This window comes from Rattus rattus, chromosome 2 (assembly GCF_011064425.1).
Source record: "Rattus rattus isolate New Zealand chromosome 2, Rrattus_CSIRO_v1, whole genome shotgun sequence".
NCBI classification, from domain to species: domain Eukaryota; kingdom Metazoa; phylum Chordata; class Mammalia; order Rodentia; family Muridae; genus Rattus; species Rattus rattus.
Window position 1 is genome coordinate 193736187 of NC_046155.1, and position 24395 is coordinate 193760581.

General features: G+C 46.1%; 1 protein-coding gene across 1 annotated transcript in view; it reads right to left on the reverse strand.

Moving 5' to 3' along the window:
• The window catches only part of Arid1b (AT-rich interaction domain 1B), a 345497-nt gene that overhangs the window by 264565 nt on the left and 56537 nt on the right, over positions 1-24395 (reverse strand).

Below are 24395 nucleotides of genomic sequence, written 5' to 3' on the forward strand. Positions count from 1 at the left end.
CCGAAGTCAAAGAGGCCCAGAGAGCGCATGGACGCACACACACATGCAGCTTTCCAAGTCAGGGGACTCTAGGGCACTCCTTCCTTTAAACTAGCCTTCATCAGGGCCTCTTGTGGCAGACGTTGAGAAAGAGCAGACATTCAGGATGAACACATTACATACCAACAGGTAATTTTACTGTTGGGAGGTAAGAGTTGGAATGGAGCTGGGCAAACACAGGGGGAGGAAGCAGAGAAGCGATGATCCAGCCACAGTAAAAGCCCACAGTGACCTCATGCTTGGTACTGGAAACCTAGCCAAGTAACCGAGGTAGTGGCGTCATGCACCTTGGGGAACTCTCTGCGACTACCACCTTACTACACTAACGTAGGCCCTAACTATCTTCTGTGTCCTGCAGCCCACAGATGGCGGTGGTTCTCATACCCACCTCATCAAGGAAACTTCTCTTCGCACAAAGACATTACAAAGAAACACAACCAATCAAAATAGGTCGTGGGGCCCTGTCCCGACCAATCAGCTACAGAACATTCCCACACCTATGGCTCAGGGAACACTGCAGAAAGGAGGGTGAAAAGACTGAGGCAGAGGATCAACAAGTTTGCTGTGAGACCACGTAACCTAGGAATGTCTGTCAGGAGCGGTATCATAAAGTTTCACCAAATGATTGTCTGACATTGTCAGCAATAGATACACCAGAGTACACATGTTTTCGGCCCTGAAAACATACACGTAACACTGCATGGACTGAGCAAGTCTATAAGGAAGGGTTTGGGAGATTGAAAGGGAAGAGAGAAATGATGTAATCACGTGATCATCCAAAAGGGAAAGGGAAACAACACACCTGGCATCAATTTCAGCTGCAGTCTTAGTCCTCAGGCAAAGGGCAGAAGGAGATAACTACAACCAAAGGCTGGACCATTAGAGAAGCCAGGCCATTGGGCTAGCAAGTGGGCCTGACTGACAGGTTGTCGATCACTGAAGGGCCACCTGGGGCATTTACATCATCTTCCGCATCTTGTGACTGTGTCATGGGAAAGGTGAACAATCACCAGTTCTCAGCACCTGGGATTCATGGCAACTTTGAAAACACAATGGCTATAAAAATGCATCTGATAAATTCCACACTGAGCAGGAATCCTAGGGTTTAAAGTATGTGTAGCCTCCTGAAGTTCACGAGTGCACACTCACGGGCTAGTTCAGGACAACTGACAAGGCCATCATCTGAGCAGCCGGAATGGCTGTCCTGCCAGGGTGGCCATGGTCTCCACTACAGCAGAAGTCAAAACTACAGGAAACAAAGTGTCTGTCACACCCTCGTGGATATGGGTAGTGGAGAACGCCAAGCACAGCTTCCCAAGGGATGACTGGAAAGGGTAGGGCCGGTGATGGAATGAGAAAAGCACACTATGGGGACACTCAGAGCTGAGGTGACAGAGCCATGTCCAGGCAGAGGGACTCAGCTGGCAATCAGAAACCAGAAAGACTTTTGGGTTGAGTGGGCCATGGTCTGGGGCACAGCCACTGAAACCAAACTCTAAGATCAATAGCTCAACAACAGCAGTCCAGAGGCTCTGAGGCAAGTGCAAGCTCATGGCCACAAGCTCAGCATCATCTCATAAATATAAACACAAACTGACTCCTGCAGGCTCTCCACGGTGCTGTCATCTACTCCAAAACATGCGACAGGGGGGCACCTTCAGTGTCCTGATACACAGCAGGAAAACCAACCACGCCACCCAGATGCACAGCTCTCAGTCAGGCCAGCTTTCTCCTCAAACATGTTAGTATTTGCTGCAATCTGGACCACCCAACAGTGTGCACCTCACTGACCAAAATCCAGGAAGGAATCTGCAACTTCGGGAAAGCAAGTTTTTAAAAGCAATACTTAGCATGTTATAGAAATGTTTTTCACAGGAATGTACAACATGGGAATTCTCATCACATTTGCTGCGTTTGTTAACAACAGCGAAACAGAGCTGCCGGAACACTCTACACTACAGTCTCATCGATGCTGTAAAGCTTGATGCTAGCAAACAACAACAACGCGTGGCAGAAAGAAAAAGGACTCGTGATGCAGCTTCCATGGTGTAGCCCCCAACTCCAACCCCCAAGGAACCGAACCCACAGACAGCGGCTCACTGACAAGAGCTCCATACGGCTTAAGTCTAAGCAGAGGCTGGATTCCTGTGTGTGCAGCAGCCGGCAGGGAGGAACAGCCCTGTGACGAGCCATGGCACAAGACCTGGGGGGCCGGCTTGGCTGCTATTGGGAAGCACCTCACCTTGCTTAGCCTTCCCCACTTTGTCTTATAAGAGTGATCCACTTTGAACTATGTAAACAATTCTATTCTTCCCTCAGGAACTAAACACAGACATCAGTAACTGGACTGAATGATGGTCGTGATGAGGGAAATATTGTGACTGTGTAAAGCTCACCCTCCTCACTACCCATGCACGCCTACAGTCGCTTCCCAGTCTGCGGCTTCTACCATCTGGCATACCACATTGTGCCACACTGCCAGTTAATGAAGGCAAGATAGCCCAATGGGTAGTGAACGGCTATCAGCTACAAGCATTTATCTAGAGTCTACTGTGGATCTAAGAACGGGGTAACGTTTATTATCTAAAACCTAGAAATCCAAACCGTGTGAGCATAAATGAGTGCTGGCCTCAAGTGCTGGTCTCAGGTCAAAACACAAGTACGAATCTTGTATTAAATTTTCACAGACTGTGTGTGTCAATGTCCTCTTTCGATTCAAGTCCCACACCTCAGGATGTCCCATTTTATAAGTGCAAATACCACAAAACCTGAAGATCCAAAACCAGAAATCTGGCCTCAGACATTTAAGGCAAGGGGTTCTCAACTCTCCCGAGATAGGTGACGTAAAGGTAGTCTTTTAGGATTTATAAATTCTAGCATCAAAAGTGGGGGCCCAGAGATGGCGTGGCAGTGAAGAGTGTGGACTGCTTGTGCAGAAACCCGACCTCAGTTCCCAGCATGCACTCAGAGCAGCTCACAACTACTTCTAACTCCAGCTCCATGGGCTCAGACGCTTCAGGACTTGGGGACACCCACACTCAGGGGCATAACTAAAGATACGTATTTTCAAGAGAGTATCAAGTAAACCAAACCCTTATTTGGCTATCAGCACACACGAGCAGTTTTACCTCAAGATGCACGCTTCCCTTCCCACCATGCAACACAACGTGGCACTGCAGAGCTTCTGGAAAGAGACAAGTTCTAAGAAGCAGAATGCAGCCGAGCTTTGTGAAGTAGTCAAAGTTTCATCCGAAAGACAGGAAAGAGATGAGGGATGTCGAGGCACAAACAGAGGTCAGGTGTTCCTTAAAAGGTGCTGTCCAGGAGAGCCGGGTGCTGCTCAGCCACACAGAAGAGGCTCTTGCAGGAGAGCTGTCACACTGAGACAAGTTACCAGCAGCCCGCTCCTGGATTTTAACCTGAAAAACTACACGGAGTTCCACAGTTTTTGACCACCTAACAAGTAATCTCAGCATGGGTGAGAGGTGCTCAGGGCACACTTGCTGAATGCATCAACAGCTCAGAGGCCAAAGCCCCACAGTCCCTTAAGAGGAACTGGACCAGGGAGCCCAGCAATACAGGAAAGCAAGCAACACTGAACAGGACTCTCCATTGCTGCCCTACGAACTAGGGAGTTGGGAGTTCTCCTGGCCCAGGCCCCTATAGCAGGTGAAGAGAGAAGTGGCTGCCTCTGCACAGGGGACATCAGAAGAAGCTTTAGCAGGCAGCTGGCAAGGCAGGCCTGAGGCTGGGAGACAGGTGGGACTGAGGAACCCAAACCCCCAGAGGCTATGCAGAGACACAAACCCAGGCCCTCCTTGCAGCAGAGTGTCCTGAACATACCGAGGGGCAGACAATCCGTTGTGTGCCACAGCTCTAAAGCCAAGCAGGCCACAACGACAGACGACACCAAACCATAGGGCATCCTCCAGTGCTCCGTCATGCTGTCCCTTAGCCCTGTCCCTTGCCTTCAGTCATAGGTCACTAACTTTCACAGTGATGTTTATAGAAATCCTAATGTCTGAATATGTTTAGGATGTAGTAAAGACGACATTAGTTCATCTCACTCTGGCCTACTTAGATTTCACAAAGCGTCAGTATCGTAAGTCAAAGGATTCATTATCCTACACTGTAGCGAAGAGGAGGCCACCCAATGGCAATGCAGTCTTTAGGCTACAATTAGCTCTGTACGGAAATCCAAATTTGTGGACGGCCTGGCCTCCCAGCACATTGCAATGTTTCCCATTTTCTGTTCAGCACCACTAAAAGCTGGGATTGGATATACGCAGGGAAAAAAGTAACTGACTGGATCGAAGGAGTTGCTGTCATTGTTCTTAGAACTAGGAGTATAAAATCATTTTTTGAAGAAACAATCAAACCTGAAAAATTACTGTACATCATGTGTGTGGAATTTAATGCAGTCTTCATAAGCAGACTTTTTGTCAGACCACTGTTTGGTTTTAATATAATAAACAAAAGTGTGTTTGACCCACTTACTGAACCCATACCCAAGAGCAGCGTTCTATGAGAGACACTGTGCTAGATACCAGGATAAGTGGGAAGGCAAGTCCCCATGCACCCAGGCAAAGCTTCCAAGTTGGTAAGCACAGCCTGCCCAATGGTCACAGCACACAGAGGCTCAGCCTCCACGCCATCCTGAGAAGAAAGATGGGAGGGAGGAAGAAGAGGAAAGAAAGGCTTCAGCATGCACAGCCCCGGGGCTGGGAGGTCTGCCCAGCACAAGCTGGACAAGGCAATTCCTGGCCAAGGCTGCATGTGCCCATCGGGTGATATCAGCATCCCCAGGCCAAAGTGAGGGAGGATAAAGAGGCCTCACTACATATCTTCAGGCTTAATGCTACCTCTGCCCTATCTGGGCCCTAAGGGTCTGCCTTACGGGAGGGAAATTACTGATGAATGTTTGCCAAGTCATCAAGCATAACAGACTGAAAACCGATGTCTAAAACTGACCAGTTAGAATTGGAAAGGGATGACAAGGAAGGAGGAGAGACGGGATGTGATTGTGTACCAAACACCAAGTCCCAGCTGCTCGCTTTAACACATTTAACATTCACACTCTGTTCAACATAAAGGAAAGAAATCCGAGGGGCCACAGCTGCAGTCCAGAGTTTACCCCAGCACTCCTTCCTACCACAGCACACTTCAGGATCACAGACATCGAAGACTCATGGAGGACATCCGCATGCATGTTTACTAATTCATGTGGTATCTTTTAAAACTGAGAACACAGAGAACAGGGGACGCCCACTTATTATCAGGTATCATTACCATCATCATTACTACTATCACTATTATTAAAATACTACTGTGGAAAACCACATTCCTGGGCTAAGCAGCCATACGCTGCTCAAACACCAAGAAGCCACAGGATGGGACTCAGGGAAGCCAATACACATGCAGAACCTCGTCAGGCTCCCACTGAGCCCAGACAGGCTTCTAGGACCAGGCACGGACACTGACCACTCCGCAGCGAAGATGCCACTGTTGACAGGAGAGCAGACAGACACACGGACAATCCTTGTGGTCACAGTGTCCCAAAGTCAAGAACATAGAGGGTACTCTCAAATCAGTGATTTCCTCCATGCGGCCCTACGTTCCTAGTATCTATCGTGCTAGTGCCAATCAGACCAGGATGCCAGCTTTCTCTGTCGCTGATTAATGGTCTGACCCTGTGCAACCATGCCAGGAAAGCCTAGGAGCCCATATGACGCAGGCTTTTGCTATTGCACACCATGTGACATCAAAAGCACCATGCGTGAGATATTTGTCATTGTGGCAGCCTTCCACCCTGCCCACTGCAGAAGTAAACAGGATCCTTCTGTGGGGTTTGCTCAGTGTGCTCCCCTTAGCAAGCACTTATTTGATCCATCACCTATAACCTGGCTGGAACCAGGCTAGCTAGGTGAGCTGCAAAGAACAAGATATGAAAATAAGCTACAGTATTTCTGCAAAATGTCACCACCTCTGTACACAATAAACACGAAGCCATAAAAGTTATTAGATTCAACCCTGCCTGTACATGTTAGCAAGCAGTCTTCTTGCAGATTATCAAAGGGGTGGAGGGCTTGCTTACTTTCTAGTCATCAAATTTAGTGAAATAAACTGTGAAGCCATTTCTAGTGCATTAGGAACCTAACGGCTCCATGTTAAATACAAGAATGGAAATCCCAACTATAAACACACAGAGTTGTCATTCAGGGGAAGGAGAGTCATTACTAAGGATTGCTACAAGAGAATGAGGTTTAGTAAAACCTACTATTTCTGATTTGCTCCAGAGTCCAACATAATACTTTAAAAAATTAGCATACAGATTGTGCTCAAACACAGCATAATCTTACCCACCTACCCTTGTAGTGTGCACCCCATGTGAACACGGCTCTCAGGGCTTTCTATTTCCCTGGCAGAGTGAGAATTCTTGCTCCAAGAGTTCTTAACTACCGTGTAGATTGATCTTGACAAGACTTAGCTCAATCGAGCTCTATAAACACAGCTAGAAAGCACAGGAAAAATTTAAGCTATGAATATAAAAGGCAGGGAATGAGTTTATCTCAGTTAATTGATGTGCTAATACATCTGCTACCCCAAGCCCTAAAGTCGGGGTGCGCTCGGGTGCATTCAGCCCTGGGGCCAGGGTGCTTTGCATCCTGAGCTAAGCCGGTCTGCCCTCACAGGATGCTGTACCAGAGCCTGGCCTCCGCACACAAGCCCAAGCTCTGAGCTTCCCAGCACTACAAACACCACTGCTGGCATAGGTAGGAAGAATGGCCTTCTCCAAGATGCACAAAGCTCTCCCCAGATTTGTCTGCTGTCACATAAGAGAATGTGGGCCAGGCCAGCAGGAGCATTCTAGCTACCCACTTGTCCTCTAGGAGTTACATGTACAACTGTCTGGTTAGACAGATGAGAGCAAACATGAGTAACAGGGTAAACTGAGTCCCCAGCCAGCCAGCCCACAGGGATGGTGACCCTCTGGGAAAGATGGGCATCTGCATCCTTCCCCATGGTTGGCTCTGCTCTAGCCTCACGGCTTACCACACCATTCACAACAGAGCTAGTAAAAATCATAATTATCAGTTGTTATAGAACAATGAACACTGAAACGTTATGAAAGCGATATTCTTTTTTTTTTTTTTTTAAGACTTTATTACAGATGGTTGTGAGCCACCATGTGGTTGCTGGGATTTGAACTCAGGACCTCTGGAAGAGCAGTCAGTGCTCTTAACCACTGAGCCATCTCTCCAGCCCCCAAAAGCGATATTCTTAAAATGTTTTCAATAGGTGTCGAAAGTTGTTAAACAAGACTCTACTACTCTTTCGGAACTAATTTTTCCCACAGGATAGGTCACATTTATTTTTGCTTTGTTTCTAAGAATCTCTATGGGCATATAAATTCTATTAAGATATCATTTTAAAATTCACTTTAGACAAATTTATCTCTTCATATCCGATCTGACATTAATTCTTGGTGGCCTCTGATCACATACCCTCAAGTCTGGTACTAGTGAGAGGAGCAGAGGCGACAAGGTCCCCATGTCCAGCCATCCCCTCAGACTGCCAGATCAATATGAACTACAGAGACTCGTAGCTGCTGGCCACTATTCTCAGTAAATTGAGTTTGTTCAGATTATTGACCTACAAATTCATTGAGTATGAAACTTTGCCAATATTTATAAAGCAAATGTAGTAAATTACACTAAGCTCTTTAATGTACAGAAATGTACAAATTAATCTAAAAAGGAAAAGAAAAGAAGGAAAACCATAATTATTCCCTTCTGACAGCCAGACCCTAAAGCAACAAGAGAGATGAACTACTCCAGAGCTGTGGCCTACGATGTCAGACAACATTTGGGGTTTTTTTCCCCTTTGTTTTTTGTTTTGTTTCTTGGTTTTACAAGAAGTATCACTGAGGAAAACTTCTAAAGTTACTATGAGAATACAGCCTTTGACACAAACTTGAATAAAAAGTTACAAGTTTTTAAACTCACTCTTAAAACATACATACATATTTCATGCAATGAATACCAATTTAAAAGAAATAAACATCCTGACTAGAAACAGCTACTTTAACACAGATGTAGAAGGCTAACTTGATTTTTCACTGAGTAATTTTGACAAGCTATGACTTCCCTAAAAATGGGTATCACAATGAGTGCTATTCTGAGACTGACACCTTTTTAGAACAATGTAGCTGAATTCTTTAAATCTCCCTATTCCAGACTGATATAACAAATTACCATAAGAATCATTAAAACTAGACCCAAATTTCCTCTTTAAATCTTTTCTTTCTTTCTTTTTTTTAAATCTCCCTGCACCCCTCAAAAGACATAGTTCAGGCTCCCCTGGAACTCACTATGTAGGCCTCAAACTCACAGATCCACCTGCCTCTACCTTCTGAGTGATGGGATTAAAGGTATGTAGCACTAAGCCCAGCTTTTTAAATATCTAAAAAGACATCACATAGTGGCTTCGTTCAAAAATAGCTAATTCACTATTTTATTAAGTTTTGTCTTAAATATCCCTCCACAACTCTTACACTGGCAATCCACCCCTCATGGCACAGTGAGGTGGCAGAAGCTCGCCCTCTGGGGAGTAATTAGACAGTCAGCTTTAAGGAGAGCCCTTCTGAATGAAACCCAGTTGTCCCCTCCTCCAGGAGAGAGCAGAGGCGGAAAGCAGGGGCATGAACCAGGAGCCTCTGTCTCAGACTACCAAATCACTGTAAGAATAAATGTCTGTGGCTTAGCAGCCACTCCATCTGTGATGTTTCTCACATACAAACAAAGTAAACCAAAGATCAGATGTCTTTCTCATAATGACCCCACTCAGGTACTGTCTGATGCAGCTGGTTAGGAAATCACACATTCCAGTGTCATATCTAGGCCACCCTTTCCACAGCAGTGTGCTTGCACCTATACTATCCAGGTAAGGACATCCTTCGCAGCCCAGTTTGCATCCATGTAAAAGAACTCCCAGCACACACTCCTTCCTACCCTCTAGCTGTTAAGTCTGTCAGCCAATACCAATCACCCAAGAGTACCACCTCCAAGTACAGCAGAGGACCTCCCCTGCCCTCTCTCCCCCACAAGCATCTCTTGCACAGAGACTCTTCCGACTGCCTTAGAGTAATAACTGCCTTTGCTACTTTACAGGAGCTCCATGAATGTCACAAACAACAGTGTAAACTGTTGACATCTGGGGTTGAAGGTGAAGGAGGGCTCCCCACAGGATGCTCCCGCACATACTCTGGAAACCGTGGCCAGGGGCATTACAGGAGGAGTACAAGGCTGCTGGACAAGCAATGGGAGACACACACACACACACACACACACACACACACAGAGAGAGAGGGGGGAGGGAGGAGGAGGAGGAGGAAGAGGAGGAGGAAACGAGAGAGAGAAACGAGAGAGAGACAGAGGGAAACGAGAGAGAGAGAGAGAGAGAGAGAGAGAGAGAGAGAAACGAGAGAGAGAAACGAGAGAGAGAAACGAGAGAGAGAGAAGAAGAAGGAGGAGGAGGAAGAGGAGGAGGAAACGAGAGAGAGAAACGAGAGAGAGACAGAGAGAGAGAGAGAGAGAAACGAGAGAGAGAGAGAGAGAGAGAGAGAGAGAGAGAGAGAAAGAAACGAGAGCGCACACATTAAAACAAGCAGCATTGTAACAACTCATCTTATCCTGTGTGAGCTGTGTTGTGTGGACATTACAGGGCAGGCTATGATCACAAGTAATTTTAGGATGTCTGCACGGAGAGCAAAGTATATTAAGTCATATTTAATGAAGTAACTTCCAAGACGCTCACAAAAGAGACTGCATTTTCTATTTCTGTAAACAGTATAGAGGATTCTTCGATGCTGTTGATTACATTTAATGTCTATAAAAACTGTTTATTGGACAGACTGTCACCCACCGTTGTGTACATTTTCACAGAAGTTACAAAAGTATATGTATAGAGCAGGAGAAAACACCAATCAGACCTCAAGCTACAGAAGAGGTCAAACTTTTCACCGTATGACTTAGACATTTATAACTACAAAAACATCTGTAGGAAGATAGCAGGTTCAAGCTCACATCTAGAGTCACTCCCTCCTAAAAACAAAATGGTAGCACAGCTTGCTTCTTGTCGCCTGCTCTGTTTGTTCTTATAACAAACTCCCAAGTACAGGAACAACTACAACAGAGTGTTGGAAGCCATAAACAGAAGGACAAACAGTAACTAACTGGGTTGCTTCCAAAGACTGTCCTACATGCGGTATGCGTACCAGGAAGTCTTAGAGCCTGGGGATTTGATGGCCCCAGACACAGGCAGGGGCAGGGAAGCAACTGGAGGGCACACATGCTGGGGCTGAAAAAAGGAAACAGAGCCTAAACATGAAGGATGAAGCAATGATCGGGAAGAGCGTCTCCCATCGGTACACTTCTTCCTCCTTCATCCTGGAAGAGGACAGGGCCCAGGACCACGGACGCAATCCTCCAGTGGCATCGGCTAAGTGCTGAGATCCTCTTTGTTAAGAGCAGCCAGCATCCTCTTCCTGGGGTTAATATCAGGCCAGGCCAATAGAACAGATGTAAACTGGAACTAGGTGGGCCCAACCTCCATCCCTCTCCACACGATCAGGGCGAACGCCCAACAATCCAATCTCTGCTCAAAACTCAGACGACCAGAGACTTCTCGGTAGCTCAGGAAAGTGTCTAACATAAAACAGAACCCAAAAGACTGAAAAGAGAAAAATAGAAAAAAAATGAAACTGTAAAACAGACCACAGTCCATTATGTTTCAGAGAAAAAAACATTTTCTGAAATAAGAACAGGATTGTATTAAAACAAACAAAGGAACAAAAAATAAAGGAGAATGCAGGGAAGGGTAATAAGAAAGGGAAAGTTTAAGATGAAAAGGAGCTTTGATAAATTAAATATATAATGCTAGAACTGAGAGTCATCTAGAAAGGGAAACCGAGAAGAAACCGTGGAAAACAGTAGAAAAACGGCCCTGAGCCCACAGCGGAAGCAGCAGCTACAGAAGGCTGGGCTGAGGATGCTGCAGAGGCTCACTCAGGCCGGGGGCAGCACACGCGCCAGTAAGGGATCAGACTACAGAACATCGACGAATGCAGGGCAGAACGAACTCAGGAGATGGAAGGGCCCAGCGCTGTGTGGCTGAGTCAGCGAGCACAGGAGAGAGGCAGCCAGACGAAGATGAAACTCAGGGACACTGGGGAAGGAGGAGCTACAAATGGGGGCGGGCGGGGGGATGGAGAAACGACAAAGTTTAGGAGCAAAACCAGAATGGTTTCAGATTCCAAGACCACACAAGTTTAAGATGGTGAGAACCACTTCGAAATGCTGGCATGGTGGTACACACCTTTAATGCCAGTCCTTGGGTGGCAGAGGCACCCGAGTTCCAGGTCAGCCATAGCCAGACAGTAGATTCCTGTCTCTAAAAACATAAACGTGTGTGTGTGTGTGTGTGTGTGTGTGTGTGTGTGTGTGTGTGTGTGTGAGAGAGAGAGAGAGAGAGAGAGAGAGAGAGAGAGAGAGAGAGAGAGAGAGAGAGAGAGAAAACTGGCTTCAGAATATGTGTATACATGTGCACATATATGTAAATATATACACATATGTACACACATACATTGTGACATGACTTCCAAAACCCTCTTCCCAGTCAGTCTGTAAGTTGCATATGAAGGTAAAATAAAAATAATTCTCGGACATGAAGACCTTGGACTTCCTTCTCCGTTCCATTTCTGAGGGAACCACTAGAAGATGGCCCTAAGAAAGAGACACAGAATAGGACCAAGGACCCAGCCCAGTTCAAGAGATGGCAGCAAACGTCAATCCAAGGATAAGGGTTTTACATCAAGATAGACAGGATTCCCAGAAACGAGGGCAAGCTAGAAAGAGCTACAGGAGGGGCCTGAGCACGAATGATAGCCGGTCCAACAGACCGGAGATGGGCAGCTGCAGCACAGAACGCTTGTGCAGTGGTGCGATCTGCAGGTTGAAGGAAATGCAGGCCAGCCATTCACTACTGCGTAACAAAGAGCCATGTGGGGCTCGTCATAATAATCCGCTATTGCTGTTCCTGATTCCTTTACCCAGTCATAACATCGGAAACACAGCCCTGGTCAACTCCAACTCACAGTCAGTGTGTACTGAGAGGGCCAGAAGAGTAAGGCCACAAGCTGCAAAGGAACGCTAAGCTGCTGTCATCCAGAGGGAAAGCAACACAGAGCATGTGAGGTGAAGCAACAGAACAGGGTGTACCTCAAACATGCAGATTTCCCTGCAGAATCAGCTCCAATGGATAAAGGGTTCCAATGGGAGAGGGGCTGAAGGAAGGAGGACAGTGATTACTATCTCCAATGGCCATAGCACATGTCTTAGTTGGAGTTTCTATGGCTGAGATGAAATGCTATGACCAAAAAGCAAAGGGTTTATTTGGGTCACACTTTCGCATTGCTGTTCATCACTGAAGGAAGTCAGGACAGGAACTCACACAGGGCAGAAAGCAGGAGGCAGGAACTGATGCAGAGGCCATGGAGGGTGCTACTTACTGGCTTGCTCCCCATAGCTCATTCAGTCTGCCTTCCTACAGAACCCAGGACCACCAGCCCACGCATGACCCTGCTCACTGCACTGCACCCGCCGACATTAATCGCTAAATAAGGAACTACATAAAGGCCCACCTTCAGCCAGCCTACAGGAGAAAATGGAGACATTCTCAATAGGCTCCCCTGCTCCACTGACGCTAGCTGATGTCAAGGTGACATAACCTAGCCAGCACAGGGCAGAACCATGAACCTCAATGACCATTTTCACATATTGCCTTGGTATAAATAAAAACTTATCAAAGTATGATAAAACAGAATCTGGATGGCTATAGGAAAGGAAGGCCGGGGTCACAGGTCAAAGTTACCCAGTGCCACACTTTGTACACTATCAACACTTAAGATCAAGTTCAGGCCCAAGGGCAACACTGAGGACTGAGAGCTATTTGCTGTTCAAAGCATGTGTCTGAAAAACAAGATAACAATTTATCAAAGCACATACTCTCCTTTTCTCCTCAGAGGCCTGAAAGATTACTCATTTTCAGAATACAAAGAAAGTGGAAACTACAATTCCCACTGTACCTTGCAAGCCTATCCAATTACTTAAAGCAAGGAAGATTGCTATGAGAGAGTTCTGATTTAAGAAAATAGAAAAACTACCATTTATAAGCCATTTTCAGTGACTATCTTATTTAGTCATAACTTTTCATTCTCATTTGAAGATGGAAAAAAATAAATAAAACAAACCACCTGTGAGTATCGAACTGTCCTCTACTTACTTAAAGGACAATTTGGAGAAACACACATGGTAGAGCTACTAAAAGCCCATAGGGCTTGGCATCCCTCCTCCTCCTCCAGACCCAGCCTGTAGGTTTACAGATGGATTCTACCAAGGCTCTGAGATTGCTTGAGACACAGACAGAGACACATACACAGACACACACCATACATACATTATATATAAATACCATACAGACACACCCTTACACACTACATACTCCCTCCCAACACATCATATACACATAGCATACACACACACACCAAACACATACACATCTATTACCACACACATATACACACACCACCGTAATCACAATTAACACTGTGAGAGGGCAGCTCAGTAAGGGCTGTGAGTGTCCCTACAGAGTAGGAGGAGGAGGAGGGAGAGAGACAGAGAGAGAAACAGAGACACAGAGAAACATACACAGAGACAGAGACACACACACGCATAGACTTTCATGGACACAGAGAGATTTACCATGCATGCTGGACCATGTGGCCCATGACATACACTGCCTTGCCACAGGCCTAAAACAAAAAGCCAATCCATCATGACTGAAACTACCAAAGCTGTAAGCCAACGTGTGCCTTCCCTCTTCTTAACTACTTCCAACAGCAATGGGAAACAGACATGTCCCACCGTTCCCAGAGCCTGACCACTCAATCTTCTGTGAGGCAGAGTATCCCTCAATGGATGCCTTGGCTCTTTCTTAGGCTGTGGCACCTTGGCTGCAGCATGACTCTCCTGACCTGGCTTTTCTCTGGTCTTTGTTAGGTTTAGATACTGAAAGTATGCTAGCTGTAAGGATGCAAGTAACTGGCACAAACAGGGCACTTTAAGAGATCAAAAGCTTTTTCCAGAAAGATCTATTCCTCAGGCTGGAAATGAAGTGCTGGGGAAAAAAGATTTCTGTTTATAAGATCCCCTAAGATAAAAGTCTGAAACACTCTCTTCAGTCACCAATCATCTACATCTTAACTAAGCAGTGGTGAACTGTCCTGAGAATGCCAGTGAACACGAGAGAAGCAGGACTTTGCAGACTGAATACTCAGACCCCTTTCTTCTCTACAACCCAACACAAGGAAATGTGCCCTCTGTAGCTTGCTGTGGTGCCTGTTAGATAACCAAGCTGCAGGATGGTCAGACTCAAGCTGAGGGCTGCAGGGAGCCATTGTCTTGGTGCCTCTACCTTTCCACGGGCGTGCAGCTCTCCTTCCTGATTACTGGAAATTACTGGCAGTTTCCACTGGCAGGCTCCCATCATACATCCATCCAAATCCTACTGTAGTCATTTGTCTCGATCACAATCAAAAGAGATCAATGTTTAAAGCTCAAAACATAGAACATGAACAATTAATTCTGCAAGGGATCCAGAGTCCTTCCAACATTCCATGAGATAAATCCTGAACATCAGATAAAACTGGGAAGAACGACTGAATCCTTATCTATATTGCAACGACTTTAGAAAATGAAATTGAGCAGCGCTAAGAATTTCAGAAGGCAAATGTTGCTTGGAAACCCATACGTAAATGTAGGTGCTGACTGCATGCTCCTCCATGGATTCCCTCCTTCCTTCCTGCCTGGCCTCCTTTGCTCTTGGAGACCAAATGGCTGAACAAACCCTGCTGCGGTTATGTGAGCAGATGAGAGTGTGAGGGTCTAAATGCAAACATTGGAAGTGACAGCTTTCCACCTTAGTATTCCGTCCTCTCCAAACTGCGGGGAGCAGATGGCAACTTCAGGCACATATAACCGGGCTTGGAAGGACGACTCAGTGACAGGGAGAACGCACATGTGAAGTGATCACGTGCTTTGCAGCCCACAGGTTTAATCTGAAAAGGCTTTGGTTTCGTTTAACACAGAGAAGCTGCTGGGAAGCATTGCTGCTGTGAATTATAAAATAATTATATTTTTAACAGTTCCCTTTGCACGTTTACACCACAGAATGCCAGTAAACACTGGAACATTTAAAAAGAAACCCAAAACCTCTCAGCCTTCTGCAAGCCGCTGATGCAGGGATGCTTGCTAACATAAGGGAAGCAGCTTTCCCGCTCTGACTCCTGCATCCCTAGAAACAAGAATGATGGGATGCTGGGCCCAGGGCATTCAACAGAGCATCACAACACCATTTAAAGTGAAAGCTAAAGACCACAGCCAGCGCCAGCACATGGCTCCTGACACCTCAAAGGAGCACTGACCACTTACTACCAGGCAAATGGCTGAGGACGCCTTGCCCGTCCATCTCTGCACATACCAGCTGCACAGAAGCAGCTTCAAGCAGGGGCCAGAGCCTCCCAACTCCAGCTGCACTGAGAACTGTCCATCCAAACAGAAACGTCAGAAACATCCTCCATCCCATGGTTATCCTGGGGATTCCAACAAGTGATAACATTACAACCAGAACCGGCAGGGCATACCTATAATCCCAGCTTCAAGGTCATCCGTGGCCACAGAGTGAGTTTGAAGCTAGCCTGGGACACACAAGACCCTTTCTACGGAGGGGGTGGGGGAAGAAGGCTGCATTAGCAGTGGGACTGGCTGACCTTTCTGGGTACCATAGCTCCAGGGAACCCCATGATACAAGTGTCTAGTCACGGCATATAGCCACTGGACCCTGCCCTGACTGCCCAGGAAGCCCGTTCCTGATCCTGAGATCATGGAGAAGAAACAGGGCCCTAACACAAAACCGCAATGATGTGTCACCAGAAAGCCTAACTCCCCTTAGTCTAATCCTCAGTTCCCACATCTAGAAAATGGTGGTGTTCCCAGTACCCAAACAGGGCTTTCTAGAAGGTTCACCCTAGATTTCTGACTTAAAACACAGACCAACCACAAAATCCTTCCTGGGCTGATGCTGTGCACAGTGATACTTCACACAAGCTAAGGTCACACAGGAGGGTGCCCATCAGTCACAGGTGCCACAGGCTCTGTGAACCCAGATCTTAAGAGGGCATGAGAGATGTCACACCTGTCCCAACCTCAGACACTGGGCCCTCTGCTGTTTGCCATTCAAGCTGTATCGGCCATTTCTCTTGCCAATTTCCCCTTGGGTTTTGCTGACACATTTTACAATAAAGTAGGCAATGAATTCCCCTATCCACACACACTGACACTATTCAGCTTTTTATGTATTAGCACAACACGATAAACAGGTAATGGCACGCACACTACAAGCATGCCTGTATGTGAGCAAGGACAGACACACGTGCTCTTCTGAGACCAGGAAGGAACACTGGATGCCAGACGGGCAGAGCAGGACTGTGGCCATGCGAAGTGGGGTCAGTACAGTTTATCCACTAGGAAAGCGTGGGAATGGTATTCCATCTCTCTCCTGCTATAGTCCCATTATCTATCTGTAAAGGAGCTAACAGCAACACATAGCTCACTGACTGCTAGGAAGCTGAATGAGCTGCTGCACATAAATGTAGCCATGACGGCTGGAAGGGAATGTCAGATTACTCTCATCCATGGAACCTGAAAACTGCGGGCAATGTGGTCATCGCAGACACTGCCCAAGCGGTCACAGGCAGCAGCAGTGTTGTGTTTGTTCACTCACAACCATTTTTCACAGGTACACGGACTGGAGTAATGGGTGGTATCATGCTATGCGTGTGCACTTCATACATGTGGGTGCTGTTCTAAGAGTACAGCACACCGTGGCCATACCATAACCCACAGCGACTTGGGGACCAGACACCTCCACAGCTCACTGTCCAAGCAACTCTTCACAACCAGTCCGTGTGAATACTGCCACTGTTGTGACATATGGCGATGGCAGGCATTTCCATGACTCAATCTGTCACCCAGCTATGTCATCACAAGGAGACAGCCAGCTAGTCCCTCTACTCCACAGGTAACTGCTGTGATAGAAGTCAATGGATCCATGCTCTCCTCTCTAACTGTGATCTTACGCAGGCAAATATTCACGTTGGAGTTGGGTTCACTCAAATCCCTGAGGTGGTTTGAGGAGAGCAACATGTCACTGCTTTAACCACTCTGCATACAGTTAAGAAACCTCCTACTGGTCATTAACACCTGCCTTAAGAGTATAATCCCTTTACCATTCGCACCAGAAGCCCTGCCATAAGCAGGGCTGCTGAAAGTAACAAAGCTAACAGTAAAGTGAACACACATTCCACCATCATGGAGAAGACATGGACGTGGGCAGGTTCGACCGCTGCAGCACAGCCTGCCCCAGCACATCTGCAGTGACACACCTGCGCTCCGAGGACCGAGAGCGTGCGCCTGCCGACACAGGACAGCAGTTTTGCAGCTGACACCCATCCTGTACATTCCTGATCGTCGCAAGCTTTTTTAAAGTCTAAAACAATCTGCTCATTAACTGGCTCTAAAAGTATCATACATCATGAAAGATTATTGGTGATTACTAAGTATGATTTAATAATACTAAGAAGTTTTCTTATGAAAGAGAACACATTTGCAATTTAAAATGTACCTTTTTGTTTCTTCATGTTAACTTACACACCACTAAGACACTATCACAACTTAATAGAGCATACAGCATTATATAAAAATATTCACCCTGAACTTACCACAAACATGTACTGGAATATAGACAAAAACTTTCTAGAAACTTATGGAAATTTAACAAGATAACACAACCATATAAGAGCCCATCCGTGTTACAGCCTAATCCATCTGGTCATTCTGATGGTCATGTTGCTTAGAGTAATCTAGGGTAACAGCCATGCCTCAACGTCTTGATAAGCAAACTGTCCATATAACAACACTTCTCTGAGCACTAACTACCTCACTGTGCCCTAAGTATCCAGACACAGCCAATGGGTTGCGGCGGCACGTAAACTGATATCCAGAGGCAGACAGTCCACAGCAACCGGAATGCCAGGGCCGGAATGGGTTCTCCTCAATCACTCATAGCTCTGAGAGCAGTCCAGATTTCCTCAGTCCTGAGATAATTCTGGAGGTTCTGAGGACTGAACCAGCATGCTTTGTGGTAGAGAAGAAATCCAGGAAGCCTGGGGCCTAGAAGAACAGGAACAAGCAGGCATCCCATGTTCCGACTCACACAGAGAGAGAGAGAGAGAGAGAGAGAGAGAGAGAGAGAGACAAAAAAAAAAGCAAAGCTGTGTTCCCAGCCCATTTTAGCATAGCACTGTGTGCTATGCCCTGCCCAAAGAGGAAGAGAAAAATAAGCATTAGCCAGCGAGCTTTGGTTTACAACACACAATTAACATTACAATTCATAACTAAAGTACATCTATAGTTTGTAAAAATATCCATCACTTTCCACATACAAAATCCAGTTTTTCTGTGAGTTATAACATTACCTATCAAGTATCACCTCATTTAACCCTCAGAGAACTTACTGAGCCAACCAGGGCCATCCAGCCCACCTCGCAGAGTCTGCCTCTGAGGTACAGTTATGTCTGACGTTCAGAGGACATGGCACAAGGTAATGTGTCATAAAGTGAGACAGGGAAACTGAAGTGTGCTCACCAATCAGCAGTCAGCCATTTCTACCCTTGCACCTCAGAACACCAAAGTGGAAGGTGAACTGAGAGCTTCCGGGCTTCCAGCTGTGCCTTGCCCCAGCTCACCAAGGCATTTATGTTTTCCCTCAAAATGACTTGTTCAATAAACACCTCTTCTGCTCGGACATAAATGAGGGAGAAAGAAATGCTAAGTATTAACGCTATGCCAAGAAGACGAACAAAGATCTATGTGTATCCTTGAGTCTGGTGAGTGATTATTAGCCACAAGGTCTAAAATAGCATAGCTCAGGGCCCCAAGAAAATAGAATACAAGTTATTGGTTATTAACAGGGCCAGGATGGAGTGTTTTAATTAAATCATAATTTAATCTTCCAAATTATCTTGAGTTAGTCCCAACATGTTTCCTTGTGGTCAGCAGCAGAAAAATATATACTACTGGTAAAGGACAGGATAGAAATGTAGTCATGAAAGGATTATTCTTAGGAAAACACTGTATTAATGAAGGCCTAGTTCACTGGCTCTCAATCACTTCCAGTCAAAAGAGCCTTAAAAACAGAAACAAGATTTAGGAAGGCTTCTGCAATTCGAACATGACATTCTGATTCAAAGTCCCTATTTGCTTACCAGTCTCACCAACTAGGAAGAAAATACAGATTTACGCAACTGAAACTACCTGTTTTCTACACCAGCCTAACTAAAACAAGAGATAACCACCCCAAAACACCACTAAGTCTCAAGGCCACAGCAAGCCCCACACTACCCACAGGGGTCCATTCTCCGGCAGGCAGTTCTGCTACAGGCTGTTTGGCTGGCTATCTTCAAGTCTAGAACTGTTTAAGAAGCCCACCAGCTCTGTACACGCACTGGCTTTTCCATGATTGCTGTTTTCTGTATGAAACACTCAGCCAATAAATATCCAAAGAAAGGAACTGTGCCAACGCTCTTTACCGTAGTCATCTGAGTGCAAAGGAAATAATTTCAGCAATCTTTACAAAATCCCATATTACATTATGCAGGCATGGTTCAAACCCACTCTTGACACCCTACAGCTCTAAATTATATTAAGAGCTACAATGTCAAAGGCAAGTCAGGTCTGAAATGGCAAATAGCAGGACAGCTCCAAAGGGAGTCCTTAAATCTGACCCAGAGCCTCAACCAGTTGGATTCACCAGAGAAAGGAGAGAATTCTCAGGAAATTCTTCTTTTAAAATGTTGGGTTTTGTTGTAATTTACTAAATATACAATTAAAGATAGTTGTGTCAGAAGCCAAGAGCCACTAGAGGCTGGGGAATGAATACCAAGGAGCACACTGAACCCCATATAACCACAAGTATCTTCTGCCCTCAAAGACGGCTCTGGAGTCTAGAGCTCAGCCCCAAGATCCAGCAGATACGCTCGTACACACAGACCCCCATGTCACTGGTTCTCCTCCTCACTGGCTTCTTTGCCTCATAGATGTTTACTCAATCCAGCGGGTACCGCGGAGCCTATTCTAACCTGGCACTATGCACTATGAACACACAGACACCCATAAGGCAGAGTCTGCTGTTCATGAGCAAAGTTCTGAAGCTTTGTGCAGTGGCTATCAATGGGACAGCTAGAGGAGAGCTTTTGTGCCTTGTTACTGTTTTATATTATATAGGCATTTTATAGAAAAAAAAACTTATCACATGTCCTATTGAAAGAAAAACCTCAGATACTGTCCTTTCGACTTTTAAAGTAAACATGGTTTCAAAGCGGGGTGGTAAATGAGCCAGGCCCTGACTTTTAAAAGGCCGTCCTGGCGCATGTTAAGTTTCTACTTGGAAGAAGTTATGAACTAGACCCAGGCTATAAAGTCCTTCCAACCACCGGGAAGCCTGCCGTGCAGCGCACCCTACCTCTGCAGTGGCACCACTCATGATGGGAGCGGCCTCACAGTGGTATGTTTATATGCTTTTTCATTTTGCTTTGGTTTTTGTTAGTGGTAGCTTTTGTTTTTCAAGATGGTTTCTCTGTGTAGCCCTGGCTGTCTTGGAACTCACTTTGTAGACCAGGCTGACCTTGACAAGCCTGCCTATGCCTCTCGAGTACTGGGATCATAGGTGTGCACAGCATACCTGGCTTTTGCTTTGGTTTTCTATGCTGGTGATAGAGCTCTGGACCATGTATGCTCTCCACAAATGCTCAACACTGACCTGCTCCCACCCAAAAGTTGTTGAGCCTTTGGGTTTACTGTATGGAGAACGATGTGGTATTCCCACTTACCATCTGCCATGTTTCTTCACAACTGTCCCTGGCACATGCCCAGCTGCCACAGGCAGAACTCCTCTCCTTCTCCTCTGACAATTTATTTGCCTTTTACTGAGTTCACTAATTACTGACCAGTGGGTTTGTCTACTTTCTGGATTTTAAAATATCTTTAATTTTGATTCTGGATTCAAAAGCAAGCAAAGAATAACCTCTAAGGAGTTTCTTAAGATCTACAGTCAACAGCACAGATTACAAAACAGAGAGGCGTGCTCTGAGCACACAGGCTGTGTTTATAGTCTATGAATTGAGCATTACAAAATGCAGGTAAAACTTAAACTTTCTGAGTGAAGGTAGAAAGACCAAGGCCAAATGGAAACCATGAAACCACAAAAGATATTCCATTCCCAAGCAGAGCAGTTCCAGGAAGCCCTCTCATGCGGCCACTTGCTGCCAGCGGCACTTTCTGGTGACCCAGGAAAGAACTTTTTAAAAGCAGCAGGTGGGTAGAAAGAAGCTCAATGCTTCCATTTTGATTGTTTTCTGATCATGGGCTAGGTGGCCCTCTTTTCACTTCTAGGAAATTCTCTTAAAGGAAGAGCTTGTGACCCTTAAAGCTGCCAGCACTCCTGCAGCAGCAGTGAAATCAGTCAGCTGTGTGCTGGACTGAACATGGCCAATCCACACGGCGGACTGCTGTGTGGTGCTACAGCAGGCACACAGGTGCATAACACAAGGGCACTGTGCTGTGTTACTCTCTCTCTCTCTCTCTCTCTCTCTCTCTCTCTCTCTCTCTCTCACACACACACACACACACACACACACACACATGCACGCACATTCACATGGGGTCCTATTTTCCACATTAAACATGTACATTCTTCTATCTTTTACAAGACTACTTTAAGAACGGGAGAAAGAAAAGGACACGGTGTCCTCCATCCCCAGCAAATGTAGAGTTCGAGGCTCTCACCACTCACATGGCCTACTCCAAAGTGACACCACCATACAACATGCCTTCCAAAGGGCTCTGACTTGGAAGTTCAGCAAACCCCTCCACGTGAGTTCCCATCTTAATGGGTTCGCATCCCACAAATTAAAAGATCACAACACGGATCCTCATGTTTAGCAGCAGATCCACAGGAAGGAAAACAGCCATATTTTGTTAATGTTCAGTCATAATGAAAATGCTAGAGTCTAAGACCACCCAAAAAGCTCTAATGAAACACACCAATTCGTACTGGCCAGGCAAAAGGGTCTGCCATGATGTGCCCACACACTCACACACCCTCACGAAGCCCACCTCTCTGCTAACAGCTTCCATCTCCAAAGAAGGAAGCAAAGTGCTCGAAGTGAGAGCTCATCCTGTGCACGGGCCGACTCCACAATGCACAAGCAAGATCTTTCCTGCATGGCTAAGGAGTGGGGCAAGCTTGAGTCTGCCATGCAGGGCTATAGCCAAGGCTACCCACTAAAGTCTGCCAGAAAATATTCTTCAATTCCAGGAGTTGACTACCTGTTATGGCCAACATGAAGACCAAGTTCAAATCGCCAGCGCCTACAAGAAAAGTGGGAAACAACTCTGCACACCTGTGACCCCAGCACTGGGGGCAGAGACTAGAAGATCCTAGAAATTGGTTGGCCATTCAGCCTAAAGAAAATTATGCCTTCCCATTCATTGACAGACCCTGTCTCGAGGCAACAAGGCCAATAGAGGCTGAAGAAGATTCCTGCTCTGGCCTCCCATGTACCCATACATTCACATACATGCACCACACACAAGACACAAACAAATAACTTTTAAAGAATACTTAAAATTGCAAAGAACCCCACTCTGTGAAAAACCATCCTAAGAGTGTCACAAGGCCTGTGGCCAGGAGGCCTGGGGAAGAACAGCGCAAAAGGATGCTTTAGTGCATCTTCATCTGAGAAAGGGTGTGAATAACCACCCCTTGTTAATCAGTCAGGGCCAATGACATGCTTGTCCCTTCCTTGGGATCCACCCAACTGTGACAATTAGCTTACCAATCGTATTCCTTAAGAGCTTTAGTCACTCCCTCCCCAAAGGACACCCATAGATGCTTGCCTCTCTCAGAAGACACTAAATGTGAACACTTCTCCAGGGGCAGACACCTCAAGGTCTCTTCAGAAGTGCCCCCCAGGGCTTTATAAGTAGCTGGCATTGTGCTCTCTGCTCTCTAAAGAGCAAAGTCTTTGAACTGGGCCACCCTTGACCTGCACACTGCAGGGAACAGCCTGCACGGAATTCACAGCAAAATTCCGTAACACTGTTCCCCACTGCACCGCCGTCTAGTAGCACAAGCAAGCAGGGAGTCAGTCGTGCTTCCTTCAGGCCTGGCCCTTCAGTATGTAGAACAGTATCCAGAAGAGGGAGGGTGAAAAGGAGACAGAAAACAGCTTTCTAGGTACTTCTGTGAGGAGGAAGAAACAAATGGATACCTTCAGAACAATCCAATCAACCAATTCATAATAAAAAACGTAAAGCAGTGTGCATACTCCCAAGGATATTCTAGACAGTTTAAGAAAATCCTACTGGACATAAAACTCCAAAAACAAAGACTAAATGTCCCAAGTTGTTGACATTTAATAAATATGTCCAGGAACCCAGTGCCCAATTAATTAGTTAAAGTATAAGTAGTTAGGCAGAGAAGTTTCTCCCTAACAGATGGTATAACAGGCTTCAAAAGGGAAAGGAAATTATACTTTAAAGTTAGCGCTACTATAACAAATATCAGACCAGAAGATAACGTGTGGAGGGCTGGCATCAGATGTCTTTTCTATCTTACTTATGACAACAAAACCAGAACAGCCAGGCAGCAGGGCCTCCCCACACTCCCGCCTACCCAGCCAGAGAAGCCATCCTGCTCCTCCCCTATACTGAGCCCCATTCCCAGGCCATACCAGGATATAAAAAGCCTGGCCTTGTGCCAGCTGGCAAGACCACACACACCCAGTATTTTTAACTTAAGGAGGCCTAAGGATCAGGCCACCAGGAGGGCACCAGAAATGCACACAGCTTAGCAACCTCTCCAGCCAGGATGGTGGTCTGCAGCTGAGCTCTTTCCAAGATCTCTTGCTTCATTGCAGACCTACTGTTAACAGTGGCAGAGCCTCGGAAGACAGCATCCGAGGCTGATAAAAGTGAGGAGATGGTTCACGCTGAAAGAGCACGCAGTGTTTCAAAGACCATATGCAAAGCTCTGTAAACAGCAGTGTGAATGCCAAGTACTGGCCAGGAAGCTGGACTCTCATTCTTCATTCCTGACACAGAAGGATACAAAGTTGACTT